Source organism: Podarcis gaigeae (genome assembly GCF_964106915.1).
Source record: "Podarcis gaigeae genome assembly, chromosome: 3".
NCBI classification, from domain to species: domain Eukaryota; kingdom Metazoa; phylum Chordata; class Lepidosauria; order Squamata; family Lacertidae; genus Podarcis; species Podarcis gaigeae.
Genome location: NC_139680.1, coordinates 18,627,400 through 18,648,011, shown reverse-complemented (window position 1 = coordinate 18,648,011; position 20,612 = coordinate 18,627,400). Strand labels below are relative to the sequence as shown.

The following is a 20,612-nucleotide window of genomic DNA, read 5'->3' as shown; positions in this document are numbered from 1 at the left end:
CATGTGCAGACTGTATGCCTGTACATGCTGATGGGAACAGTATAGAAAGCATGATCCCTGGCTGCTTGCATGATTCTGTGAGCATGCAGTTTGTACATGCCCAGGGGCCACATAGATCAGGGGTGGAGAACCTCTGGCCCTCCAGACGTTGAGGACTTGAGCTCCCATCATTACCAACCATTGGCCAAACTGGTTAGAGCTAATGTGAACTGGAGTTCACACCATCTGTAGACGCACAGGTTCCACACACCTAATACAGAGAGACTGGAGAGAATTCGCCACTACATTCCTGCTCCAAGCTTTCAATTAATCTTGTGCATGTGGTCTGAATATTGTAGCCCATCCTTGCTCAATAGTAAACCCAGGGCACGGCATCATTCACAAATTCATGGACCTCAGAGGAGCTGGGGATCTACTGCAAAGAGGATTCCCTCACAGTGAATGCTGCCTTGGAACTTGAAGTTGGAAGGGCCTTCTGCCCAGGTAACTACGACATTTGTTCACGTTCGACTGATCTTTCTCTACAACGTTGAATAATGCTTGACAACTCTAAAAGAAAATACTAGTACAGTTGTACCTTGGGTTAAGAACTTAATTCGTTCTGGAGGTCTGTTCTTAACCTGAAACTGTTCTTAACCTGAGGTACCACTTTAGCTAATGGGGCCTCCTGCTGCCGCTGCGCCGCCAGAGCACGATTTCTGTTCTCATCCTGAAGCAAAGTTCTTAACCTGAGGTACTATTTCTGGGTTAGTGGAGTCTGTAACCTGAAGCATATGTAACCTGAGTTACCACTATACATGACAGTTTAATAAATTCAGGCCACCTCTTACAATCTAATAATATAAAGCAGTGATATCCAACATGGAAGCCATCCGGATTTTGTGGACCAGAGCTCCCACTACCCATGGTGATGGATCATATTGGCTGGAGCTGATGGGACTTGTTGTATCACAACACTGTTGGATAGCTCAGTAGGTTAGAGTGTGGTGCTGATAACACCAAGGTTGCAGGTTTGATCCCCATAAGGGACAGCTTGCTATTCTTGCATTGCATGAATAGATGATCTTCAGGGTTCCTTCCAACTCTATGATCCAACGAGAACATCTGAAAAGCACCACATTGGCTACTAAGGGTGCACTGAGAGTAGAAGGCGCTTTTTGCTTTCCTTCATGAGGAAACCATGCTAAGTGGCCAGCAATTACCCTCTTCCTAGCGAACATGAAAGGCGAGCAGATGAAATGATTTCAAAAATAAAACAAAATCCCTCCTATGACATAGCCCTTTGCTTCATTTGTTTGCTTTGGACCAACTCAGACCTGTCTGAGTGAGTTTCTGGTAGTATGCATTCGTTGTTCGAAAACAACGCAAGACAGTCTGGTGAAGAAGGTGATCAGTTTCTCCACCAGACCTGTAGGAAAAGGCTGGGTGGATTTGAATGGAGATGACCTCAACAGGGTGAGGGCACGTTGAACGTGCAAGAGTTTGTATTCCCCGACTGGGACTGGGACTTAGGCACATCATGCATTCAAAGCTCATGACTTCTCCCCAAAGAATCATGAGAATTATACTCTACAGAGCAAAAATTCCCAGATGCCTTAACAAACTACAGTTCCCAGGATTATTTGCAAGGTGTGCTTCAAATGTTTGCAGCCTCAAACCTTAGTATCCATCTATCAAGAGTGGTTGCTCACTATTTTTGATCAGGAACAGCTGTTGGCAGGATTTTTAAGCTGCAAAGACTTATGAAGGAAAGGGGAGGAAGAGATTTAATGGGACTGATACCAGAGTAAAACCATTTTAATGGACTGACAAGCCAATACAGCGGTACCTTGGGTTAAGAACTTAGCATATTTTTCGCTCGATAAGACACACTTTTCCCCTCCTAAAAAGTAAGGGGGAATGTGTGCGCGGCTTATGGAGCGAATGCAGGCGGGAGGCTCTGTCAGAGCTCCCTTTAAAGAGCCAAGTGGAACATGTGTGTGGCTCTTGGGGACTTTTCCCCAAGGAGGGAGAAGGGCTGCCCTCTTGCGGAAGGAAAGCCAGTAGGCTTGCTTTCGCTGAAGCCAGGAGGGCAAGAGGGATCAGTTCGCACCGATCCCGCTTGCTCCTGAGCAAAGATGGAGGAACGCTCCCTCTTAGCTCAGGATGCTTTCTGTTCCTTTCTTATTTCTTGTTTCCCACCCCCCTAAAAACTAGGTGTGTCCAATCGTCCGGTGCATCTAATAGAGCGAAAAATACAGTAATTCATTCCGGAGGTCCGTTCTTAACCTGAAACTGTTCTTAACCTGAGGTACCACTTAGCTAATGGGGCCTCCCACTGCCACTGCACAATTTCTGTTCTCATCCTGAAGCAAAGTTCTTAACCCAAGGTACTATTTCTGGGTTAGTGGAGTCTGTAACCTGAAGCGTCTGTAACCCGAGGTACCACTGTACTAAAGTAATATAAATAATGGGATAGAACAATTTACTCAGAGGTGTTTCCCAATGTGATTGGCAGCACTTACTCCCAGGTAAGGATTGCAGCCCCCCAAAATTATGGCATATATATATATGGCAAGAAAAATATATCAGTATGCTTAAGAACAATGAGCTCAGCTGTGATGCAGAACAATTGAGTATTTTTACCCTTAAATAAATTAGGTTTGTTGAATGTGATGCTAGAACCTCAAGTATATGTTGTATGAGCATTGCATTAACAACTGTTAACAGCAATGCATTCACTCCCTTTGAAATCACTAAGACTTTGTGAGGCTCTTTTGTGAAGCTCCTCCTTTGTGATGCTCCTCCCATGATTATATGCAGCAGACCTAAGGGGGTCTAAGCCCAATGCATACATACATGCATCCGTAACGATGGCTGCAAGCAAACGCCATTCTGTTTTACACGTAGGAAAGGTAAGGAATCCAGAACATGTGCAGAGGAGGGCAACCAAGGTGATAAAGGGTCCAGAAACCAAGCCTGGAACTGTTGAGAGAGCTGGGTATTCTTAACCTGCTGAAGAGGAGACTAAGAGAAGATATCTCAAGGGCTGTCACATGGAAGATGAAGCAGGCTTGTTTTCTCCTACTCCGGAAGGTAGGACCGAAGCTAATGGATTCAAGTTGCAAGAAAAGAGATTCCAGCTAAGCATCAGGAAGAACTTTCTGACAGTAAGAGCTGTTTGACAGTGGAACGGACTCCTTCAGAAGGTGGTGGGCTCCCCTTCCTTGGAGGTTTTTGGGCACAGGTTGGATGGTCATCCGTCTTGGATGCTTTCGTTGGGATTTCTGCATTGCACTAATAGTAACATGTTAATGCTAATATTGTTTTATAGATATGAATGCTGTCGTACTTTATGACTCCTATGATTTTTGGTGTAACTGTGATGTTTACCATTTCTTTTGCTCTATAAGACTCACTTTTTCCCTCCTAAAAAGTAAGGGGACATGTGTGTGCATCTTATGGAGCGAATGCAGGCTGCGCAGCTATCACAGAAGCCAGAACAGCAAGAGGGATTGCTGCTTTCACTGCGCAGCGATCCCTCTTGCTGTTCTGGCTTCTGAGATTCAGAATATTTTTTTTCTTGTTTTCCGTCTCCAAAAACTAGGCGCATCTTGTGGTCTGGTGTGTCTTATAGAGCGATAAATATGGGTATCTTATTTTTTAGTTGTTTTGTTAATAGTGTTACATATATGGTAATTGTTATATATGGGATTTGGGATTGTTCTACTGATGATTTGTTAAGTATTCCATATGATTTATGCTGTATTCGCAGTGTTCCATTATGTTATTTTTATATTTTGTTTGTAAGCCGCTTTGGGATTTATTTGAATAAAAAGCAGCATAGAAATAGAATCAATCAAATCAAATCAAATCAATCATTTCCTGCACTGCCTACTTTTGGCATGTGACACACACACACAACACCCAGAAGGTTTGCCAGGAGCAATGGGACCCACAGGCCCAAAGATATTCCCCACCCTACGATACACACTTCGTTAGGAGTGGCCTTGCAATATAAAGTACATGGTTAACTACAGTGGTACCTTGGGTTAAGAATTCAATTCATTCTGGAGGTCCATTCTTAACCTGAAGCTGCCACCGCCGCACCACTGCCGCATCATTTCTGTTCTCATCCTGAAGCAAAGTTCTTAACCGGAAGTACTATTTCTGGACTAGTGGAGTCTGTAACCTGAAGCGTCTGTAACCTGAAGCATATGTAACCCTAGGTACCACTGTATATGATTTACCTGCTCCCATTGAAATAAGAACATAAGAAGTGTCTGCTGGATCAGGCCCATGGCCCATCTAGTCCAGCACAGGGACCAACCAGAGGTCACCCCCCAAGTGTCCCAATTTTCCAAGGACAGTCCCAGAATTATGAAAGCTGTCCCAGTTTCTGATTTGATCCTGGAATGTCCCTATTTTCCCCACCAGCAATGCTGCCAAATCAGAGTGGTCACAACGATCCAATACATTTCAAATATGTAGGTCCCCTTGGCACAAAGGAAAGAATCCTGGAAAGTGTAGTTTCTTAAGGGTGCAGGAAATTGCAGCTCTGGGATGGGCAAACTACAGTTCCCAGCATTCTTTAGAGTGGGCACCCCCAAACTCGGCCCTCCAGATTTTGGGGACTACAGTTCCCATCATCCCTGACTGCTGGTCCTGTTAGCTAGGGATGATGGGAGTTGTAGTCCCAAGAGAAGAAGAAAAGCTTAGGATTTGATATCCCGCTTTATCACTACCTGAAGGAGTCTCAAAGCAGCTAACAGTCTCCTTTCCCTTCCTCCCCCACAACAAACACTCTGTGAGGTGAGTGGGGCTGAGAGACTTCAGAGAAGTGTGACTAGACCAAGGTCACCCAGCAGCTGCATGTGGAGGAGCAGAGATGCAAACCCGGTTCACCAGATTACGAGTCTTCCACTCTTAACCACTACACCACACTGGCTCTCACATCTGGAGGGCCGAGTTTGGGGATGCCTGCTTTAGAGGAAGCCATGTGCTTTAAAATATGTGACCTGGGACTTTCAAATGTTCCGTATTGATGGGATCGCACTCACGGGATGAAGACCGGGCCAGCAGATGGAAAAGGGAGTCAGCCGTATGGAACAGTAAGCAAATATTTTCTAATCGCCGGCCTTTGGAAACGGGGGAGGAAAACCTATTCAAAATAAAGCCTCTGTTCAAAATAGCTGGACCTTCTCGTGCTTCCCAGCAGGACCCAGGTGCAAGTGGCTTTGTGGTTAGCGCTTTGGCTCTCCTACCCGGCACGGACATTAGAGAAGCTCTGAAAGATGCTTCGCGATCCCAAATGGTAATGTGACCAGTCCAGAAGCCCCGGCGAAGAGATTCTTGTGGTCTCCGTCTCCATTTCAGCAAAAGCGAGGCTGAGGAATTATCAGCGCCGTCTTCGTCGGTCCCTCTGTTTGATTGCCTTCCCAAGGCAAACACAAGCCAGGCATGGCCTGGCAAAGGAAGGCAAAAAAAAGGGCAAGGTGGAGTGGATGGAGAGGGGGTAGACTTCAGGACTCGCAGCAGCTGGGGCTCGCATCCCACCAAGCAGGCCCCCTCCGTGATGTGCAGTGACAAGCTGTTTGGGGAAGGCTCGGTCGGTACTAAAAATTGCTTGAATAAATAAAGCTGTGCACGCTGGAGAGGTCTCCAGTGATTGCATTGTTTCGCGAGCCGCACGGTGCTGTTCTAAGGATTGTGTTCCCGGGGCAGAATTTAATTCCTCCCTTCGCATGTTTACCTGCATGACTAAATGAGTGCCAGAGGCGCGAGGCCGTGTGCGAACTCTGCAGTTGCCAGCTCATGAACAGAATTCTATGCGCTTCCACGCGTCACCAGTGGCGTCCAACCACAATGAACCCGTCGTCGCAGTTCCAAATGTTGCGGGGGGGGGGAGAGAGGCCGTGTTCTGGAATGCTCGGAACTTTTCAGAGCTTGAGTCCTTGGATGCAGCACTTCCGAAAAGCTCCAAGCTGAGGCCGCCAGCAGCGTTTGCATCCAGTTTCCCCCATCGGCTGGACTGGAATTTGTGACAGGGGGCCATCCTTCCAGCTGAATCTCTGCTGGCTGGGAAGGTGAATTAGGGGCAGCGATAGGAAGCTGCTCCTGCTTTGTCCCTCAAGGGCGTTGAAATATACTCAGAGTCGATAGTGGATTTCATGCTCTTTATTCAGCTCATAGTGGTGAGGAGGAATGAAAGTCCCCCCAAAGTATCTGCTTTATATACATTATTTACGCAATGGGCTGCACGTGATTGGCTAATTCCAGGATTCTCCTGTAGGCCAATCAGGTTGTGGATTCACTTCCATCTGGAGCTGGATTGGGTGGCTCCTGCAGACCAATCATACTGCTGCATTGTTCTAGGACCAATTAGACTGCTGCATTCTGGATCCTATTGTTCTAGGACCAATCAGATTGCTGCATTTTGGATCCTATTCAACTCAGTACATAACAGGCGTTTTTGAGTGTGGGCAGCTCAATAAAGTCAATCGAAGGGAACATTGCAAACCCAAGATCTGCTGGGATGAGCAAATAAGGAGCCAGCGGATCTCTGACTTACGTTGCTCATTTGCTCATTTATTTGTTATAGCATTTATAGAGACTCAATCATCATTTAATCCCCACCACAACCCTGTGAAGTAGGCACAGCCGGGCTATGCTGACCTAAGCCCAAAGCCAGGCAAAGCTGCAGATATATATGTTGTGATTTTATGTTGTGAACTGTGCTGAGATCTACAGGTATAGGGTGTTATACAATTTTAATAAATAAATTCATAAATGAAATGTGCCAGTTTAGCACCCCATCCCCAGCTTAGTCAGGGCTCAGATGGCTGAAACAAGAGCAAAAGAATCTTGCACCAGTGTAAGAGCTGATCACCAAAGAAGAAGAAAGAAGAAGGTGTGTGTGAAGTAGTGGGATACCCTTGTAAAGCTAAGTATATGCTGCAGCATTTTGTTGCATGCTCCCATTACTTCACATATACCTTTTTCTTTCTTCTTCTTTGGCGATGACTCGTAGCTGAGTAAGATTGTCTTCCATAAACACAGTTTTAACAGTGTCCATAAGTGACTGTGGAGGCCATTTCTGGATCCACACGTCCTTCCACAGTGGGGACATAGGTTTTCGGGCAGGAGTTGATCACGGTAAGGGTTTGCCAAACATGTCTTCCTCTTCACATGTTCCTGAGTTCGAGCATCATCAAAGTCCATGTCACCTTTGGTAAAAGCTGTTCTCCAATTGGAGCATTCACAGGCCAGTGTTTCTCAGTTGTCGGTGCTTATACAGTGGTACCTCGGGTTACATATGCTTCAGGTTACATACGCTTCCGGTTACATACGCTTCAGGTTACAGACTCCGCTAACCCAGAAATAGTACCTCGGGTTAAGAACTTTGCTTCAGGATGAGAACAGAAATCGTGCTCTGGCAGTGCAGCGGCAGCAGGAGGCCCCATTAGCTAAAGTAGTGCTTCAGGTTAAGAACAGTTTCAGGTTAAAAACGGACCTCCGGAACGAATTAAGTACTTAAACCGAGGTACCACTGTACTACATTTTTTTAGATTTACATTGAGAGAGTCTTTTAACCTCTTTTGTTGACCACCAGCATTACGCTTTCTATTTTTCAGTTCGGAATAGAGTAGTTGCTTTGAAAGACGATCATCAGACATCCGCACAACATGACAAGTCCAAGATGTTGATGTTGAAGAATCATTGCTTTGATACTGGTGATCTTTGCTTCTTCCAGTACACTGATATTAGTTCGCCTGTCTTCCCAAGTGATGTGTATCCAATGCCTCAAGATGTCTTTCACCCAGGTATCTCCAATACAACAGACATGGGTTTCATCCTCACTACAACATTGTAAGGCTGTTTAGACTCAGGGATAGTGACTTGCCCAATGGAAATTTTCAGTGACATTTCAAATTGTCCAACCAGAACCTGTGTGTTTGTGTGTGTCAAGTTAAAAAGATGAATTGACGCCTTTCTTCTCAGTGCAATACAATTTTCAACATAGAAACATTGCACCGTACAAAACATCTAAAAATAAATGATGGCCTGTGTGTTCATATTCACAGTGAGCTAGATAACTATTTCTAGCTCCTGATAGGTATCTCTTGCAAACACATGACATTCAGGAAGTTCAGAAACATTCTGAACTGTCAGTCTTTCCTTTGTCTCATGAACATACTGTTGTCACTAGATGAGCAGGGCCAAATAATCTGGTCACATGGAATTGCTCCAAGACACATACCATGGCTTTATGAGACCATTGTGATTCACGGACAGTTTGGCAATTATTAATGCAGCCTGTAGTTCTATTAATAATTATTTTTTTCTGCTACGGTCTTTGGCAGATGTGATAATTCAGTGGTAAGGTTGCTTCCAGAATCCCGCTATTTTGCAGGTGAGATTGAGTTGGTGACCAGCAAACCCAGTTTGTGCAACTTAAGTGGATTTGGTACACAACAAGCAAGCTCCCCCCCCCCAAAAAAAAAGTATTACAATAAGAAGAATGGCTGGAAAATGCACTGGAAAGTGTGAGGTGATTGATAATTGCTTTGTGTGGTGTTGTATATAGCCTGCATGCAACAAAGAAGAACGAATGTTCAATAAACAACCGACGTCATCTAATCACCCTGAAAACTTTGTGCTAACAAACAGGTTGCATGGTCAATGAACAGGTTGTCACTGGATGCAAACTACATTAATTGTGGTGTGATCGATACAGCCTGGGCAAAATAGTTGTTAGAATTTGGCCTTCAGAAAGAGTCAAAACTGCAAAACTGGTTGGAAGATGTAGGGACACCAGTGTGTACCATAAGCTTCAGTCTATAAATTCAGTCTTTCGACATCAGGTCTGGAGTCAGATCAAATCATGTCTATCCAAGCTGTGCACTAGAGATGGACAAATATCTGTTTCTCTTGGTTTCTTGCTTTTCCACTCTTTAGTTCTCCACTTTTCTGCATCACATTGCAATTTTCGTTTTAAGTCCTCATGAAAATTTGTCAACTTTTTAAATGTCAATTTATCCTAAGATACTTATTTTATGTGCCACTTTGCCTGATGTACACATTTTTGTAAGCAATTTCCTCTCAATAAGAATGCATTATATATTTTTCACTAATGTATGCATCTCAGTTGAATTACAAAGGTAAAAGGTAAAGGACCCCTAGATGGCTAAGTCCAGTCAAAGGCAGACAGACAGCTTTCTGGGTCATGTGGCCAGCATGACTAAACTGCGTCTGGCACAATGGGACACCATGACAGAAACCAGATCGCACGGAAACACTGTTTCCCTTCCTGCTGCAGTGGTACCTGTTTATCTACTTGCACTGGCATGTTTTCAAACTTCTAGATTGGCAGAAGCTGGGACAGAGCAATGGGAGCTCACCCCGTCACACAAATTCAAACCGCCGACCTTCTGATTGGCAGGCCCAAGAGTTACAAAGGGTATATGTGCTTTGCATACTTTTTCAGAAATAAACCTACAGCACAAGCAAAAATTAACCAGAAATGTTGTTTTATTATATTTTATTTATTTTATTTTATATTTTATTTGATCATCCTTAAAAACTATGGGGAAAATACAGGCTGTGGTTGAAATATATATCAATTATAACTGGACACAAAGAATGTTACTTGAGCGTAACTAGCTTTGTGCTGTGTCTTCCCTTGCTGTGTCTTCCCTTGTTGCAAAACAAATAGGCAAGAGAAGACACTGTGCAAAGCTCGTAGCAAGACAAGTCTTCTCTCCGCAGGCTGGAATTAATGGGGCAATGGTCTGAGATATATATATATATTCTCATTTTGAACTGCTAACTGAATGGTTCAAGTCATTAAAATGAAATTCCTCTACTTTGAGTGTAGCGTAATTGAAACAAGTCTGGTTTTGTAACCAGCAGGTGGCGCATTTTCTTCAAGATTCTTGCTGTTGTGGCACTTTTTTAAAAAAAACTTTCTCCATCCTTCAAGAAAACTCTTATTCAAGTACAAGTCTGTACACGACGTGTATCTTAAAGTAACCTCGAGAGTCTGACCTTGAACTGCGAAGAGTGGATAATTCTTGCTTGGAGATTAAATGTTCTGCCAGTTGCTTAACTTCCCCCATAAGACTTGGGCATTGCATCACATTTGGTATTTCTGATCACCGAAGGTCAGGAGGCAGAGGCAACCTCTGTTGGATGACCTTTATATGCACTACTCCAAGTATAAGGGACTATATTAAGAGATGACTTCCTCTATGCTTTTCCAGGTATCAGCTGGAGTCTTAGCATTATATCTGTGATTGTGTCAATGTGCATTTATTTTTACAACTTCAAAAGAAATCTATCTTTAGTGTCTTACAAAAACAGGAAGTCTAAGATGTGTTTAGTAAGTGAACCCAATAATTGTCGTTCGTTTGACGTGTATCACTTTGGGCTCTTGACCCGGAAGTGAAACCTCCTTAACCTTTCATGCTGCATTGTGGCTGGCTTCCATTTCTGGCATCCTGGGGACCTGTCAGTCTGAGGGTTAGTATAATAACAACAACAACAACAACAACAACAACAACAACAACAACAACAACTTATTATTTATACCCCACCCATCTGACTGGGTTTCCCCAGCCACTCTGAGCGGCTTCCAACCGAATATTAAAAACAATACAGCGTCAGATATTAAAAACTTCCCTAAACAGAGCCTCCTTCAGTTGTCTTTTAAAAGTAAAATAGTTGTTTATTGCCTTGACATCTGCTGGGAGGGTGTTCCGCAGGGCAGGCGCCACTACTGAGAAGGCCCTCTGCCTGGTTCCCTGTAACCTCACTTCTCGCAGCGTGGGTACCGCCAGAAGGCCCTTGGCGCTGGACCCCAGTGTCTGGGTTGGATGATGTGGGTGGAGACGCTCCTTCAGGTATGCAGGACTGAGGCTGTTTAGGGCTTTAAAGGTCAGCACCAACATTTTGAATTGTGCTCAGAAATGTACTGGGAGTCAATGAAGATCTTTCAGGACCGGTGTTATATGGTCTTGGCGGCTGCTCCCAGTCACCAGTCTATCTGCCACATTCTGGATTAGTTGTAGTTTCTGAGTCACCTTTAAAGGTAGCCCCACATAGAGCACATTGCAGAAGTCCAAGCGGGAGATAACCAGAGTATGCACCACTCTGGCAAGGCAGTTTGTGGGCAGGTAGGGTCTCAACCTGTGTACATTGACACAAGGCTTATATGACAAATGGGAAGGAGAGGAAGCTAGAGATATCTTTTGGAGTTCAAGTACTTTGCGAAATATGCAGTCACAGGTTGTGCTGAAATCCTAGCCTTTGCGAAATGAAGAGTGGGTGTAGGTGTGAGTTTGGGTGGGGTGGGTGTTGGGTCTGTGCAATCCTTCACCATAACAAATATCTGAAAATTCTGCTGCATCTGACAAGATGCATCTACATGGTGTGATATCCAACTAAGATTTCAAAAACCAAGGTTGGATGACAGTCGCCCTTGGAATTTTGATTTAAGCCACCAGGCATTGTTCTCCTGCTGCCTTGTAAGTGGGCTGAGTGGAAGACAGCCTGCAGACTGCTCTTATGCCTTTAATACTCAGGTGGGGAATCCGTGGTTCTCTAAATATTTCTGTGGTCCTCTCATCATCCCTAACCACTGACTGTGCTGACTGGGGCTGATGGGGATTAGAATCCAGCAACATTGGGAGGGCTACTGGTTCTCTATCTCTTCTGATGAGCTGATGAGCAGGACATGAGAGAAAAATGAGTGAAGCCTTCCACCTAGACATGCATTCAGTCAAATCAAATGGATGTGATTTCCACATAATGGCCACAATCTGGGGATCTGTATATAGCAGATCTACATGTCCTCTGGGTTGTTCCAGCCATTTCCTCGAGGGCACTCACCTCTACTGAATCATCCAATCATTGCTACGTTTTCTTTCTGACTTCAACTTTCCCCAGAGTCGTTGAGGAGGAAATGACAGTTGGGTACACTTCTACGTGTGTGAGAGAAGGAAGGTGAGTCACAACATCCAGTTTAGGATCAAAGTATAAGAACCGGAAGGTTAAAATGTGAATAATCATTCTGTTGAGAGTGGAAAAAATATGTTCACAATTGTCACTTCCAAATGAGTGACTGGGCTCATGTCCCTTATCTAGAACCCAATTGCAAGTCCCACCCTAGCTCGCTTTTACAAAATCTTCTAGGAGGAACACTTTGTTCATATTTTCCCACATTATTACCTTGTTTTATTCATATCCATGAAGTATGGACAGGATATATGGATACATCATGACCAGCTGTTCATTTATTTATTACTAGTAGGGAGTTTTTGACACTGCCCTGTAATGCTTAGAAATCAAATATATGTTGTTATTTTTAAATAGATAGTATTAGATAGTCACATTTTAGTCCACCATCTTAATCCAAAAAGGTGCCTTGCATTCAAATATCAACAAAGACTGCCTCACACACCCCAGGAAACCTTGTGCACTGTTTGGCAATGATATATCAAAAGGTGACCAAACTTATGCCAAAAAAGGCAAAATCATGCCAAAGTCATGTTTTGTTCCACCATCTTGAATCAAAATGTTCCCTGGTGTCAAAACACCAGCACACACTGCCATCCCCACCTCTGGAAGCCTCATGCTGAGTTTGAGGACAATATCCCAAGAAATGGCTGAACCTGTGCCAAAAAATGGGCACAGCCATACCAAAGTCATGTTTGAGTCCACCATCTTGAATCAAAATGGCACCCGGCACCCAAACATTGATGTTGACCACCACCACAAAACCTTTGGAACACTTGTGCTGAGTTTGGCAATATCATGTGAGGTGGACAAAATTATTGCCCCCCAAAAATGGTCAAAGTCACATTTAGGTCCACCATTTTGACTCAAAATAGGGACCGGTGTCCAAACATTGATGAAGGCTGCCACTCCCATCTTAGGAACCTTCATGCCGAGTTTGGCAACAGTATTTTGAGAGGTGGCTGAACCTACACCCCAAAATAGGAGAAGTCATACCAAAGTGATATTTTGGTCCACCATCTTGGTTGACAGAGGCAGTTTGTGGCCCTACATCAACAAAAATCACCAGCCCCACAGCAGAAACCTTTTTGATGAGTTTGCCAATGATATCTCACAAGGTTTCTGGACACCGGGAGAACAAACAGACAGGCAAACCACTTTCCAAAATACATACTTGATGTGTGTATCCAACCCCTCATCTAAGATGAGATGGGAAGCCTTTGACCCTGCAAATGTTGGTGGACTACAGCTGCTAGCATCCCTGACCATTGGTAAGGTTGGCTGGTCCCAGTGGAGGTTGGACGACAGCAACACCCAGGGAGCCACTGGTATCTCCATCCCAGCTGCAGTATGTTTTTCACAGCAGGGATGCAGGTGGCACTGTGGTCTTGGGCTTGCCGATTGGAAGGTTGGAAGTTCAAATCTCCGTCATGGAGTGAGCTCCCCTTGCTCTGTCCCAGCTCCTGCCAACCTAGCAATTCGAAAGCATGCCAGTGCAAGTAGATAAATAGGTACCGCTTCGGCAGGAAGGTAAACAGTGTTTCATTGCACTCTGGGTTCCATCACAGTGTCCCATTGAGCCAGAAGCGGTTTAGCCATGCTGACCTGGAAAGCTGTCTATGGACAAACGCCGGCTCCCTCAGTCTGAAAGCAAGATGAACGCAGCACCCCATAGTCGCCTTTGACCGGACTTAACTGTCCAGGGGTCCTTTACCTTTTTACCTTTTTTAGGTTTTTCACAGCTATCGGAATAACCTGGCTGAGTGTTTTTAGAGCTTGAATTTATACTTGCAACAATCAGTAGGGTTGTAGTGCAATTCTGGACATGTCTACATAGAAGTAAGTCTCTCTGAGCCCTGCTGTGAGACTTAGTCCTAAGCAGCTGTGTAGAATTGCACTCCAGGTTTTGATGCCAGATCACACTTCTAACTAATATGATTTTGAACTCTTACTAATCCCTTAAGCTGCAGTATGAAGGTGCTAAGGATTCACTGGCTTGTGTTTATACGCGGAAACTGTGAACAAGTGGTTTACCACATCTACACTAAATTGGGAGTGGGGGACAGCTACTAGATCAGAGGATTACAGAACCAGGCTACAGTTTTGAATGCCTTATCCAGTAATGGTTCCTATGCCCTTTAAAGCTATTTGGTAAGCCCAGTCTGTTCCATCACAGCTCAGCAGTGATGAGAGACATTGTGCTGGTCAGATTTCTTCCTGCCTAGCAACTCTGAGTGGCAAAGGAGTCCCAAACTGGGCCAACCATAACCCAGGTTTAAATGTTTTGTTGTTGATGAGAATGATATTGTATACCTGAAGGAGTGTCTCCACCCTCAATGTCCAGCTCCAAGGGCCTTCTAGTGGTTCCCTCATTGTGAGAGGGCCTCACCTCTTACAGGGAACCAGACAGAGGGCCTTTTTTGGTAGCTGCGTCCACCCCATGGAACGTCCTCCCAGCAGATGTCAAACAATAAACAGCTATGTGATTTTTAAAAGACATCTGAAGGCAGCCCTGTGGGAGATCCAGAGGGTGGCAACCACGAGAATGGGCCTTCTCTACAGTGGCTCCATGTCTGTGGGATGCTCTCCCCAGAGAAATTCGCCTGGCACCTCCATTACACGCCTTTAGGTGCCAGACAAAAACGTTCATTTTCAACCAGGCCTTTGGTTGATCTGTTTGACATCCTATACCCTTTTAAAATGTGGCTCTTTTCCAGGGGGGAGAATGTTATTAAGTTGTTTTTATTCTGGTTTTATATTTTGTGATATTTTCTGTGAACCTCCCTGAAACCTCCGGGTGTAGGGCGGTAAATTAAAGGTAAAGGGACCTCTGACCGTTAGGTCCAGTCGTGGCTGACTCTGGGGTTGTGGCGCTCATCTCGCTTTATTGGCTGAGGGAGCCGGCATACAGCTTCCGGGTCATGTGGCCAGCATGACTAAGCCGCTTCTGGCGAACCAGAGCAGCTCACGGAAATGCCGTTTACCTTCCCGCTGGAGTGGTACCTATTTATCTACTTGTATTTTGACATGCTTTCAAACTGCTAGATTGGCAGGAGCAGGGACTGAGCAACGGGCGCTCACCCCATCGCAGGGATTCAAACCACCAACCTTCTGATCGGCAAGTCCTAGGCTCTGTGGTTTAACCCACAGCGCCACCCGCATCCCTACGTAGGGCGGTATATAAACTAATAACAACAACATTGTATTGTGCTTTTACCATTTTTTGCTGTGAGCCGTCCAGAGTAGCTGGGGCAACCCAGTTCTATGAGCAGCATATAAATGATAAATTGTTGTCATTGTCATTGTCGTTCCTTACAATATCAAATTTTCCTTATTTAGTTCTTAACTACCTTTCATCAAAAGGTCCCAGGACAGTGTATAAAAGCATGAATAAAATTAACTCACACAATATATAAATTTCAAAGTTTAAAGTTCAAAACCGACAAATAGTCATTAAAAATGCAATAAGACAAGAATTTAAAACCCAAATGGTAATTCCAAAAAATCATTTGCCTGGGCAAGTGAGGGCAATCAAAGGCAATGAGTGATGTATGTGAACACCTGAACCTGGGCTACTGGTTTGTTGTTGTTGTTGTGGTAGTTGTTGTTGTTGTTGTTTTGCTAGGAAGGGCAAGATCTCAAGGTGAGAATATTGTGATGAGCTAAAAAGTAGTGCTTCAAACTCTAGATAGTTATGCTAGACAGTTTTGCTATGAGGAGTGAGACAGTCCTCAATCATGGTGAAGTGTGCATTTGCAACGTGGCGTGTCAGCCCCACTTCTCCATCCTTAATTTAATAATAATAAATTAAATTAAATTGAACATAATTTCATTCAATTTATTACATGCCCTTCACCATCAGATCCCAGGGCAGGTTGCAACAATTTAAAATTAAATATTAAGAATTATCAAAACAAATTACAACCACAGGAACAGGTCCTGAAAACATAATATGCAGGTGTCAAATGCTAGACTAATCAGATTGGCAGTGGGGTTGCAAAGACTCCAATTCTCTCTGCAAATATTTTGCAAACCACCTGTACCCTCATTTCAGCAGGTAGCCTGACTTAAGAGTAATTCTCAGTTCAGGACATTTTTCCCCACATTAATTTTATTTAAAGTTTTCAACATATAATACAGTAAAAACCAAACCAGTCTAAAGAGAAATAATTTAAGAAATACAGCAAAAAAAAAGAAAAAGAAAAGAAATATAACTAGCGCAATTATATCTTAATCTTCAATCCACATACAGAGAAGCGTACAGTGGTACCTCAGGTTAAGAACTTAATTCATTCCAGAAGTCCAATCTTAACCTGAAACTGTTCTTAACCTGAAGCACCACTTTAGCTAATGGGGCCTCCTGCTGCCACCGAGCCGCCAGAGCACAATTTCTGTTCTCATCCTGAAGCAATGTTCTTAACCCGAGGTACTATTTATGGGTTAGTGGAGTTTGTAACCTGAAGTGTCCATAACCTGAAGCGTATGTAACCCGAGGTACCACTGTATCCCCTCCCAGCTCTCACCTGGGAGCTTAGTTCACAACATTTAGATGACCACTCAAGTTCACAGAAACATATTTCCAAAATGTGTTATTGGTGGTTGCTCTCAACTCTTCCAAGGCAGCAATCCCACTGATCTCCTTCAAAAGAATAAGTCGTTGGATGCTATTATCTGTTTGGATGCTTAATTACCAGAGTGAAAGACAAGTTTGACCTTGCTGTGTGTGGGGTAGTCTAAACCACTGAGCCTCTTGGGCTTGCTGTTCGGAAGATTGTTGGTTCTAATCCCCATGATGGGGTGAGCCCCTGTCACTCTGTCCCAGCTCCTGCCAGCCTAGCAGTTTGAAAGCATGCCAGTGCAAGTAGATAAATAGGTAGAGCTGCGGCAGAAAGGTAAAAGGCGCTTCCGTGTGCTCTGGCACTCGTCACAGTCCTCCGTTGTGCCAGAAGCAGTTTAGTCATGCTGACCACATGACCTGAAAAGCTGTCTGTAGACAAACACCAGCTCCCTCAGCCTGAAAAGCGAGATGAGCACTGCAACCCCATAGTCACCTTTGACTGGACTGAACCATCCCGGGGTCCTTTACCTCTTTTACCTTTACAATGCTCTGTGCCATTCAAGAATGTTAAAGCTGATGAACAAATTGGTGCAAGTCAAAGGAAGAAGTCCATCTAGATAGTACAGTGGCATGTCAGGTTAAGAACTTAATTCGTTCTGGAGGTCCGTTCTTAACCTGAAACTGTTCTTAACCTGAAGCACCACTTCAGCTAATGGGGCCTCCTGCACTGCTAATGCAGGAGCCTCCTTCAGCTAATGGGGCCTCTTGACTATGGCAGACCAACACGGCTACCTATCTGTAATGAAGGAGAGTCCACAACCTCCTGAGTGAGTCTGTTCTACTGTTCTACTGTTGAACATATTATGGTCCATCAGGGCAAATGAGGCACTGCTCCATCAACCTCAATCTGCCTTCAGACAGCCCCCACTTGCCTGTCTGGCTACATACAACCAGCCCAAGAGGGCAACACTGCCTGGCAGCTTCCTCCTCAGTCTTAATGTACCCCTTGTAGAACTCAGCAGGGTGGAAGGTAGAGGCTAAATTGCTTTGGTTCTGCCTACCACTGACTGCTTCCATTTAATGTTGATCACCCTGCCTTCCGCCCTACCAATCTCAGTGAGTTCCAACTACCACCAAGCCCTAGTACAATTCTTGTCACATGCAACTAGTGGGCAGGGACAGGGAAGTGTGGCTCTAGTCGCGCATGCGCACACACAGAGTGGAGAGTCCATTTGGTGCATCCAAATTGCCTTGAATACAGGATTCTTGCAGATGAATGATTTATTCAAAGCTGGACCATCAAGAAGGGTGATCTCTGAAGAATTGATGCTTTTGAATTATGGTGCTGATGGAAACTCTTGAGAGTCCCATGGACTGCAAGAAGATCAGACCTATCCATTCTTAAGGAAATCAGCCCTGAATGCTCACTGGAAGGACAGATCCTGAAGTTGAGGCTCCAATACTTTGGCCACCTCATGAGAAGAGAAGACTCGCTGGAAAAGACCCTGATGTTGGGAAAGATGGAGGGCACAAGGAGAAGGGGACGACAGAGATCGAGATGGTTGGACAGTGTTCTTGAAGCTACCAGCATGAGTTTGACCAAACTGTGGGAGGCAGTGGAGGACAGAGGTGCCTGGCGTGCTCTGGTCCATGGGGTCACAAAGAGTCGGACATGACTAAACGACTAAACAACAACAACATTACTATTACTCGTAGTATTCATACTTTCAACAGCTGTACGTGTGGATATCGGCTTCTGCACATGGCTCTCTTTTTCTGGATCAGGGTATGTGGATTTAGTTTAAGATATTTAAGCTACTATGCTAGAGCTGCTTACCTAGGAGTAAGGCCCACTGAACTCAATGGGACTTGTTTCTGAGCTCTGTTGGGCCCATTTTTCAACCCCGCTGAAAATCAGAGAGATGGTGCTTGAACGATCCATGCATTGAATTCAATGGGATCTTTAAAAAAAAAAGTTTAATTGTGCATTTGATTGCAGCCCTTTCTGTTTGGAAAAGCTGGTATTTGACCAGAGGAGCCACTGAGTCGTTACAATCCATCATGTAAATGACTGTTCGGGGACATCTAAATCCTCAGATTATTTGACTGCTGTACAGGATGCACTAAAGGGGGCTGGAGGAAAGAGACCCAAATCTGCAGGCGAAACAGCTGCAGCCATATAAAACAGCTCATGCATATTCACACTTATGCACAGCAGTCCGATAACTTGGTCATTTTGATCTCAAATACCCCTGAGGTACCCCATTCACATTATGGACGAGTTACTGGCAAGTGATGGGTTTCAGATTTTTATAGAAGCATTAAAAAGTTATCTTTTGCAGACTCACGTTGATTCAGGGAGGGGAGCTCTAGATTCCAAACAGGCTGTTCAGTTTTTGTCCATTAGTAATTTTTTTCTCCTCTGCGTCTCCTCTTTTTCATATCTCAGGACGAATCTATAAAGCAGAGTGCTGTAAAATAAATGCCACTGCCCTGCACTGAATTCCTTTTCTTTCACTCATCTTGTAAAATAAAATTCGATAGATGGCTTCCTCTTTCAAATGAAAGAACGAAAGAAAACTGGAAGGAAGAGTCCTGGAATCTAACAGCAGTCACTAACCCTCACCTAGAGAGAGAGGAATCGGGAGAGAAAAGAAATACTTTTCCACAGCTGACTTCTGTATAAAAGCACCCAGTGAAGACTGCCTTCTGCCAGTGATTTCTGACCAGCATTGTTAGTCTGTTGCAGCAGAAAAGACGTACTGTGGCATCTTAAAGACACGTTTGGTATGACATAAGCTTTAATGTCTTATATGTCACAATAAATGTGCTGGTCTTTAAGGTGTCCCAAGACACACTCTCTCTCTCTCTCTCTCTCTCTCTCTCTCTCTCTCTCTCTCTCTCTCTCTCTCTCTCTCTCTGGGTTTTGAGGAGGAAAATTAAAATTAAAAAATGGTACCCTAGGTTTCAAGGATGAAACATTTCTCTAAGAACCCCAACTTTAAAGATGATAATGTTGTGAACATCAGTTCCTGTCTGGCCATTTCGTTTTTGTTTAGTTGTTGTTCTTTTGGAGCGAAATAAACAAGCCCCGCCCCCCTTAGGAAAAAGTATCGTTTTCGCAAATATGTCGGGAGTTGTTTGTTCCTCCCCACCCCAGCTTTCCCCGGAACAGTGTCAGTTGAAATCTGGGACAGTGAAGACGAGGCTGGGTGGGCGTCATTTCAGATGGATCCGGCGCGTTTTCTGAGCGCGCTGCGAGGACCGCCAGCTGGGAAAGGAAGAGAGGCGTCGCGGAGGAGGATGGTGAAACGCTTGTCCAGATGGAAACGGGCCAGATCCAGAGATCTGGGGTGGACGGGTTTACAGCAAGCCTGGTACCCTCTGGGCACCTTAAATGTGTCGACGGCCGCTGGCGCTCGCTGGACCGGCCGCGGGAGATGAACAGTGCGCGCATCTGCGACTCTCGCCTTCTTTCGTTTCCTTACTGGGAGAAGTCAGTTCCTCCTGGCTCCAGTCCTAGCACCCACTTCCTCAGGCGTAACCCTCCACAACTCACCGTGCCCCAGTCCCAACTGCCGTGACCTCCCTTTGACCAGCGCAGTTTGCGCGGAAAGTGCGCTCTGGTGCCCAGAGCATAAGAACCAATTCCTAGGGGCCGAGATCACTTTGCCCTCCCCCAGTAAAATATTTGAGGGATCCAGCCCCGCCGCCCCCACCCCCGGTTGACGGGCATTGCCATTCAAATGTGTGCCGTGTCGTGTGATCAATTATTTGGGGTGGGGCTTAACCCCCATCAATATTCAATATTCACCCCGGTCCAAAGTCTGGAAGGCTAACCACTAAAGAGGGGCGTAGTGGACATGGCGCATTACTGATGCTGTTGGACTCCCATCAGCCCCAGCCAGGGGTCAAGGAGATGGGGGTTGTAGTAGCCCAACGATATCTGGAGGGCCCCCCTCCCCATTAACGTGTCTAAAGACCATTATGTAGGCAACCAATCGACGTGAGGTCAAGATATGCCCTTGGCCACTCGGAATGTCCTCTTCTGTGACCAATG

The 20,612-nt window shown here is 44.8% G+C and overlaps 1 long non-coding RNA gene across 1 annotated transcript in view; it reads left to right on the top strand.

The window, feature by feature from the left end:
* The window catches only part of LOC310840812, a 55,978-nt gene extending 36,578 nt beyond the window's left edge, over positions 1 to 19,400 (top strand). The window contains exon 4 of the long non-coding RNA XR_014562163.1: positions 19,002 to 19,400. This is a non-coding gene — a long non-coding RNA (uncharacterized lncRNA). The remainder of the gene's footprint in view (positions 1 to 19,001) is intronic.
* Positions 19,401 to 20,612: the final 1,212 nt, after the last annotated feature.